The sequence below is a fragment of the Coenobita brevimanus genome, chromosome 54, assembly GCF_032717465.1.
Source record: "Coenobita brevimanus isolate Jiangsu-jjx chromosome 54, ASM3271746v2, whole genome shotgun sequence".
In the NCBI taxonomy this organism is placed as follows: Eukaryota; Metazoa; Arthropoda; class Malacostraca; order Decapoda; family Coenobitidae; genus Coenobita; species Coenobita brevimanus.
In genome coordinates this window covers 20,851,484-20,861,251 of record NC_137007.1, presented here as the reverse complement: position 1 = coordinate 20,861,251, position 9,768 = coordinate 20,851,484, and the positions used below count along the sequence as shown (strand labels likewise).

The 9,768-nt window shown below is 38.7% G+C and overlaps 1 pseudogene; it reads left to right on the top strand.

Annotated features, from left to right (window-relative positions):
• Positions 1-2,905: 2,905 nt before the first annotated feature.
• LOC145401050 (uncharacterized) lies at positions 2,906-4,962 on the top strand (annotated as a pseudogene).
• The last annotated feature ends 4,806 nt before the right edge of the window (positions 4,963-9,768 follow it).

Sequence of the window (9,768 nt, the reverse complement as noted above, 5' to 3'; positions counted from 1 at the left end):
CCGACGCACCCCCCGCAGAAGGTGGTGGTATTGACGCAGGGGGGTACAGGCCACATTGCCGATATCACTTTTCCTTAGCGTCCTTGTACCGTAGGACAAGGCCAGGTGGTCACGGCGAATACGGAGGGGAGGCACATTCGCCTCCACTTCCATACGAGCTACACGGGTACACCGGACAGCTCCAAGATACATTCGCAAGCATTTATTCTGCAACACATCCAATCCTTCCAGCGTGGCATCAGATGCCGAGCCATACACCTGTGCGCCATAGTCTAGCTTCGATCGAATAAGGGACTTATACACCATTAATAAAGATTTTTTGTCGGCACCCCATGTAGTACCCGCTAGGTACTTAAGGACATTTAATGGTTTATCACAACGAGCAAGCAAAGTATTAACGTGAAGTTTAAAATTCATTCTGCGATCAAAGTGGAGGCCCAAAAACTTCACAGAATTTTGAAAAGGTACCGCTTTATTATCCAAAAATAAACGCAAATCGGGGACGTTACGAGTTGTAAAAACTACAGCGGCACACTTACGGACGGAAAACTCAAATCCCCACTGCAAGGCCCATTGGTGGACGGAGTCAAGGGCTGCTTGAATCCGTCCAGCCGAAAATTGTGCATTACGGGAGGAGTGCCATATTGCACAATTGTCAGCATAGAGCGAGTATTTAAGATTCCTCGAGATGGGAGCTGATGACAGAATATCATTGATCATAATACTAAATAAAGTAGGACTAAGCACACTTCCCTGCGGCACCCCGTTTTCCTGGATAAATATATCCGATGTTACGTTACGGGGTAATTTGACAGAGAAAGTCCTGTCCCTTAAGAAATTTGAAATAAAAATAGGCAAATTTCCTCTTAAACCATAAGCATAGAGCTTCATTAGTATACCGTGTCGCCAGGTCATGTCATAGGCTTTATGGATGTCCAAGAACACCCCTATCATGAATTCTTTATTGGCAAATGCCTCTGCAATACAATGCTCCAAATTCATTAAATGATCTAGTGAACTTCTGTATTTACGGAAGCAGATACCGAAGGGGGGAGAGTCATTATATAAGGTTACGTGTCGGTGAAGGTTGTGTGTATATATCAGCCTTGCATGATCACTGAACTGACCATTTTTTATCATGTCATGAACCATCACTTTACAGCTTGTTGCCACTTCGTGTGTTCCCCTGTCATAAAAAAAACACATTCATTTAAAATAAAAGCAAATTATGTTAGGGCATTAAATGGCTACAAAGCCTCTCCCCGACACTCCGTTACCCCCACTCCCATTCCTGCGAGCACACAACTACTCCCACTACCCCCCCCAATCCCTCACGTCCCACCTCTCCCACGACACAGCTGCCCCCACTACCCCCCAATCCCTCACCTACCCCGCTCGTCCCACCCCTCCTTTACCCCGAACACTGTTACCAGATCAAATTATTTGCCGCTCCTGCCGCCTTCTACGCGGTGTCTCGCACGGAAATTTCTCCAACTGTACTTCAAATTCGAGCATGAAAAACTGAAGTGCAGTGAAAATGAAAGCTCATTTTTCCACTTTGTAATTCCGGCCACATTTTTCTCTCCCCCTCACTTTCTTTTTTTCTAAGCATTTTTTCGAGAATAACAAGGCCTTAACAGTCCTGATTATGCAGCTAAACTTTTCTGCAACACACTATTATCTTGCTATAATTTATTAACTTTAACCAGATGGAAATTTTCAAACTTTTGCAGCCTATTTCTCGTAGCTCATAATCAGATGCTTCACCAAACCTGTTTCAGCGGTCTGCCACCAGGTGGTCTAGCGTCGCCCAGCCTTGATTAATATTTTTGCGGGGTTTTAAAGACCTGTGAAATTGTACTTAATACTAAGTTTATAATAATACTGCTATTTATAGGAATATATTTTCCTATTCAATCAAGCGATATATATATATATATATATATATATATATATATATATATATATATATATATATATATATATATATATATACCTGTAAATAAAAAATAACCAGGCTTTCAGAGAATCTTAGCTTGGGGACTAAAATAGTGTGCTGTCTATTTACATATATTTGAATAAATAGTGTGCAATTAGTAAAAGGAGATTACCTTCAGGACTTCTGATGTGTGTGTTTTAGCATGCTTTAAAGTAGTAAGCAGTTCCACTGAAAATAATGTACTGAACGATTGCTTAGTTGGTGAGTCAGCCATATTAATCCAAACAAATGCCAGTGCGGTATGACACTATAATACGAGGTGTTGAAGTTTAAACTTATCAAACTGTGCAGTGAAGCCAGGGAAACATTTAAAAGAATTATTTGTGTTAGCCTTTGGTTACTAAGATCGAAGTCTATTAATACTAAGTCGGATCACTTGCTTCTAAAACTCGTCCAAGTTGGCGCACAGTACGTCGACTGGCTGGCACTAACGAATTGGAGACTTCTTGAACTCTAGTTCAAGGTGTAGCCCGCCAGGTGTCCATAGTGTCGATTCCGAGTAGAAAATTGAAAATGTGGACAAATAGGAATATCCTTCTATACGTACATATTTCTATATATTACTGACAAACGTATTTTTTTTCACTTGTTTTCTATATAACATGTAATATGTGTGCAATAATGTACGATAACTGCAAGTGCTTCCAAGTCACTGAGTTCGTTGTTGACGTATTCGTCTTGGGATATATTCGGCACAATTATCACCCACTTTTCCCTATATCAGGCAACAGCATTCAGTGACTTCATACAAGTATTTAGTTGCAGTATATTCCATTACATGACAGTCATCACCTAATCTTCGTAACACAAGTGTAGTGTCTCACATTTATACCGAATTATATGCTTCCCGGCTTGAACAATAACAAAACCACCCCAGCTGATCGACCCCCCCCCCCACCCGGCAGCATGATTCCCGCATGGAGCCAGTTACAACCCTTCTGCCAAGCCCAGCACCAAGACCATGGCAGTATGGACCAAATTTCTTGTAAGAAGTGGACTGTAGCACAGCTCAAACAATACTTGAGACAAAGATCAGTGCCTCATTCTGGATATAATAAAGGAAAATTAATACAACTAGTAAAAAACTCGCTTGAAAATCCAGATTTACTCGATGAAGTTGAGCCAACTGATGGAAAGAGTGTTGGTGAATCCAGACGGACTGTTTGTGTAAATGGAAAATTATTGATCTTCCCAGATCCCCATTTATTACCAAACTGGGATGATAATCTCGTCAACATTCCACCCATAACTTCTGCATATTGCCTAATATATCTTATGAGCAAGAGAGGATGGACTACAAATCGCCTTACAAACTTTGAAAATGAAAGAGGCTTTCAAATGTTTAATGACAATCACATAGGTGAAGTTCAGATAAAACAACTTAATGGTGATATGACTGGTATGTCATATATTAGAGCCAAATGTGTAAGGCAGACTGCACAGAATGAGGCTCCTTATTGTGTGTGGCTTCTTGCAACAAACTGGAAATATTGAAGCCAGCGGATGCCAGTGCACAGGGTGAGTTGTACCTCACGTGTCTTTGTAATTACAAGTAGGCCAATATAAAAATCAAGTTTTGTTGCTAACCTTTGAAATTTATTAAAAAAAAAAAATAGTAATAACATAGCAGTTTTCTTGGATGTTCAAAACCAATACATTGGTCTAAAATTCGAGCTAAGAATATACCTGGTGTCTTCAAGTCATAGGCCTCCATTTGTTTATTTATTATTTATTTATTTTTTGGTTGATTTGCTCAGAATATAAAACTTGTCTAACCTAACCAGGATACCATTTCCGCTAGTCATAAAGGGATATTATATATTACCAAATTTTTAAAGGTATTAGCTCCTAGCTATGTTTATCCAACAGTCTGATTGGATATTAGGAGTTCAGCATGTAAACCCTCTCAAAATGAAAATGTGAGGCAGGCTTTAGCATTCTTGGGTTTTCCTGCAAGACTTGAGGATAAGGATGTATAGTTCATAGACTCTTTGGGCCGATTCGACAGTTGTTTGTAGTGGTTTGCAAGCACCGAAACGAAAGAAACTGAACTGTGTAAATGACTTATGACTAGTACAGTAAAGAATTCTAATATTAAAGCAAGGATTAAAAAATATATTAGTCATTGTAAAGTTATAAGATTTTTGTGATTGACTCAGGTGCAAGTTCCTCATACAGGACATAAATTTTCCTGCAGTGTTTCATGTGATTCATGCCATTACAACTATTTTTGGTGGAAATATCCAGTTTTACCCCCAAATAATCAGTGATAATATATATATGCAAATTGTGGTACAGTACTGTTCATATGAACTTAACTGCACCCAATTCAGCATAGCCTAACTGGAAGGGTTCGTTCCCCCCCCCCCACCACCATTGCAAATCTGTAAAAAAAAAGAAAAAAAAAAAACAAGAATTTAAAAAAGAATTAGTGATTGTAAAGTTATAAGATTTTTGTGATTGACTCAGGTGCAAGTTCCCTATACAGGACATGGATTTTCCTGCAGCGTTTCATGTAATTCATGCCATAACAACAATTTTTGGTGGAAATATCCAGTTTTACCCCCCCAAAAAAAATCTTTGATAATAAATATATATTTGCAAATTATGGGATAGTACTGTTCATATGAACATAACTGCACCCAACCCAGCATAGCCTAACTGCAAGGGTTCCTCCCCCCCCCCACTGTAAATGTGTAAAAATTCCGATGTTAGACATGTTCATGCACTATATGAATTCTTGACAGGAAAGTACATAATAATGTGTGGTTTTCAGAGACGATGGAGGCTGCAAGCATATTGTGGCACTAATGTATGCTGTGGCCAACTTTGTTCATAGAAATGAATTCACTCATGCAGTTCAGGTACAGCCAATGTGTACAGATTTACCCTGTACCTGGGATAAGCCACGCAAGGCTGCAGGACCTTTGAGGGTTCTTTACATCGATGGAAGGTTTATATAAGTGATTGTCACACATTAATAGGCTATCACAATGCATACTTACCGTACCTCTTATTCAGTTTATAACAAATTATATCAAGTAATATAAAGATTTTTATATGCATCTTGATGTCTGCTACTTTACAAGTAATTCATTTACACATTTATGCTGAAATATATAAAGTAGGAGAGGGCATGCATCGAATCCATATGATTTTTCTTGCTGCCACTGTTGATTTGTGCTGAAGATTTTGCTATATTGTATATACAGTATATGGTTATATAATAGCTACTGTACTAATATATTTCTTTTTCCTTTTTAGCACTGTGATATGTGAGGACATTCATCTGCAAAGCTGAATGGTAAAATATATCTGTAGATAGGTAGATAGATAGATAGATCCTCCATAACTTGGTAACCTTAGGCCCTATTCCTTTCTTTGTCTAATATTTCTGGTATTTATGTTCATAGCCACTGATGTAGGAGAGTTGATGAGACTTGTCAAAAGTCTGCCCTTGTATGTAGGGAAATTGAGCCATTTGCTCCTTCTATTAAACAATTTTATGATTTTCTTAACCAGACCAAGATATTTGTAGCCTTATTTCTCAACTTCTGTCCCTTATATATCTAATGGTCAGCACTACTCTCAGTGCCTCAGCGTTTGTTCGACCATTTTTCTACACATAATCATCCACATTATCTGCCTTATAAGTTATTCACCACGCTACCCAGGTACTTGATGGCTCCACCATTCCATCATATCACACAGTTTCTGTGCCTCTTTCAAATATTATTAGTGTTGTATCCAATAATAAGATACAAAGTTCATACGCAGGCGAGACACCAGCAGTCCTCGGCCAACTGTTCCTCATCCAGACTTCAGTTACGAATCATGTATACTGAATCCAGCATATCAAGATGAGGACATGGAGAGGGACTTCCGGGCTTTGTTGGAGGGGACAAATGCTGTTTATTTGCAGTCAGTGGACCATCCATCTCCAGCACCAGAGCATCCTGCCGTGATGGCAATATGTGAAACAAAGATGAAAGGGTGCGAAGTGGAGGAGTGGGAGAGTGTGAAATGTGTAAGATTGGGAATGAATGGGAGAGGAAAATGTAAGGAAGGAGTTGCTTTGTTGATGAATGAGGTGTGGCAGGGTGGAATGAGAGACTACAAATGTGTCAGCTTGAGGTGTATGTACTATCGTGGACATAAGTTTCGAGCCCCCCACCTGATCCAGAATCGCGATTTGGGTTGGTAACATTGTTGCCCTCCCCTCCTCCCTCTCTCAAGTCACGCCCCTTCACCTCCTGTCTCACGCAAGTCACGCCTCCTTCCTCCCTTCCTCTATCTCTCCTTGTTTCCCGTTGTGCATCTTCTTATAAGCACCTTCTCTTAACCTCCACCACCATAAGAACGAGGCCACAAATCACGCCATATTGTTTATACTTTCTTACCATAGCCTTTTCTTGAAAGGAAGTATTAATTCGTTACATTAGCATTAAGTATTTCATGTTCAAATTTGCCGCTGTATAAGAAGTAAAGAATATGAAGCTTCATGAACCATTCAAAGGATGAACCTTTATTAACCTACTATCCTTTTATCAAAGTCGAAACCTACTAACATGACGATATTATCTTAGTCATGCCTCACTGATGTATTTATGAACTGAGCAAGTGTTCAAGATAACAAGTAAAAAGCTTCCAATGAAAAAACAAAAAATTCCGCGATTGGTAAACGAGGTTTACAAGTCTCCTGTATTCTTTATATTCACCTGCCTTTTACTCAGCCGCTGGTACCCAACTCAAACCTCCTCTAACTACACCCACGCTTGTCTAATCACACCGTAACAAGTATGACAATTTAATATGTTCCTCAGATGGTGTGATTTCACGATTCATATTTATAGATGATTTGTTATTCGACACAAAGGAAAACAACATTATGTGCAATGAAACTAATACGTTTGTGATTCATGAAATATATTAAGTAATGGCTGCGGAATCCTGTTTGTGTTGTATGGACACACGAAAAGAGTTAGTAAGACAGAACCTGTTATGTATTCTTTTATTAAAAGTATTGGTATATAGGTATCGTTATGTAATTTTTGTTGATCTGTATCCTGTATATCATAATAATTTCACACACGTTATGGCTTTAGAATGAAGCTTACAGCGAAAATGTGTGCTATGTTTTCATTCGACATGTTATATTTGCATATCTTAATCACCATAATATTTTTCCCGTTGGCAGACTGTACTAAAAATACAAATGTATTAAAATATGGGCAATAATGCGTTTTGAGTTCAACAGAAGATAATAATAATAATAATAATAATAATAAATAATAATAGTAATAATAATAATAATGCTCAATAACATTATTTATGTTACTAGAACAAACACAGCAAATATCATGACCAAAAATCTTTTACATATGGTTAATTCTATATAGCTTTATGCAAAATATATGAGGCGACCGGTGGCAGAGAGGCATGTTGACTATAATCCCGAACTTGAGATTCTTGCTGTTTCGTTCTTTTCTAATCTCCCTCTTTCTCTTGATCTGAAAAGCGAAGCGATATCCGAACTTCTATCCTCTACAGTAGAGCTCAAAGTCATGTGGTTTGTGGCTTTAGCCATAAACCACACGAATCTGAGCTCTACCGTTTTGGGGAATGTCAAATGTTGCTTAGCTTTTCAAGCACGGAGGAAGAGCGAAACAGCAAGAATCTCAAGTTCGGGATTATAGTCAACATGCCTCTCTGCCACCGGACGCCTCATATATTTTGCATAAAGCTTCATAGAATTAACTATATGTAAAAGATTTTTGGTTATGATATTTGCTGTGTTTGTTCTAGTAACATAAATAATGTTATTGAGCATTATTATTATTATTACTATTATTATTATTATTATTATTATTATTATTATCTTCTGTTGAACTCAAAACGCATTATTGCCCATATTTTAATACATTTGTATTTTTAGTACAGTCTGCCAACGGGAAAAATATTATGGTGATTAAGATATGCAAATATAACATGTCGAATGAAAACATAGCACACATTTTCGCTGTAAGCTTCATTCTAAAGCCATAACGTGTGTGAAATTATTATGATATACAGGATACAGATCAACAAAAATTACATAACGATACCTATATACCAATACTTTTAATAAAAGAATACATAACAGGTTCGGCCCTACTTAACTCTTTTCGTGTGTCCATACAACACAAACAGGATTCCGCAGCCATTACTTAATATATTTCATGAATCACAAACGTATTAGTTTCATTGCACATAATGTTGTTTTCCTTTGTGTCGAATAACAAATCATCTATAAATATGAATCGTGAAATCGCACTATCTGAGGAACATATTAAATTGTCATACTTGTTACGGTGTGATTAGATAAGCGTGGGTGTAGTTAGGAGGAAGGTGGGTTGGGTAACAGCGGCTGAGTAAAAGGCAGGTGAATATAAAGAATACAGAAGACTTGTAAACCTCGTTTACCAATCGCGGAATTTTTTGTTTTTTTCATTGGAAGCTTTTTACTTGTTATCTTGAACACTTGCTCAGTTCATAAATACATCAGTGAGGCATGACTAAGATAATATCGTCATGTTAGTAGGTTTCGACTTTGATAAAAGGATAGTAGGTTAATAATGGTTCATCCTTGAATGGTTCATGAAGCTTCATATTTTTTACTTCTTATACAGCGGCAAATGTGAACATGAAATACGTAATGCTAATGTAACGAATTAATACTTCCTTTCAAGAAAAGGCTATGGTAAGAAAGCATAAACAATATGGCGTGATTTGTGGCCTCGTTCTTATGGTGGTGGAGGTTAAGAGAAGGTGCTTATAAGAAGATGCACAACGGGAAACAAGGAGAGATAGAGGAAGGGAGGAAGGGGGCGTGACTTGCGTGAGACAGGAGGTGAAGGGGCGTGACTTGAGAGAGGGAGGAGGGGAGGGCAACAATGTTACCAACCCAAATCGCGATTCTGGATCAGGTGGGGGGCTCGAAACTTATATCCACGATAGTACGTCAGGTTCAAGTTTGAGAAGGTGAAAGTGGCAGTGATTGTAGCGTATGCATCCTGTGAGGACAGGAGTGAGGGAAACACAGGGTTTGGGATGAGCTGGGTGAAGTAGTGGGAGAAATGCCCAGGAGCTAAAAGTGATCGTGATGGGGGATATGAACGAAAGAATAGGCACTGGTCCTGAGGATGACATAATGGGTTGTTATGGAGTACGGTACCAGGAGAAAATGATAAAGGGAAACGACTAAAAGATATCTGTCGGGAGAGGAGGTTGTACATTTGTAACTCACATTTCAGAAAGATGCACATAAATGTACATGGTATAGAGGAAACGGGGATCGTGTTGAAAGAAGCATGATTGATTACGTGCTCATAGAGAGGTCAATGATGGGAATGGTTGCTGATGCGAGGGCTGTGAGAGGACGATGCGCAGATTTGTCAGATCATATGATTGTGGTATGCAAGATCAAGCTGAGGGGAGTGAGGTGGAGCAATAGAGAGAGGAGCAGTCATGGAGAAAAACTGGAAGTTGAGAAGCTGAGGATCAAAGAATGGCAGATGATTTTATTTATTTTATTTCTTTATGCGAGGAAGAAGGAACCAAAGGCCATGAGCCCGCAGTAACAGTTCCCTCCAAGAGAAAAAACAAAATACAATAGAGAGCCAAATTCAAGATCCGATCATTTTGAGATGCCTGGACACACTGCCTTTGAAAGACTTGAGATCATAGGCAGCAGGAAATACAGAGGGAGACAGTTCCAGAGTTGACCTGTT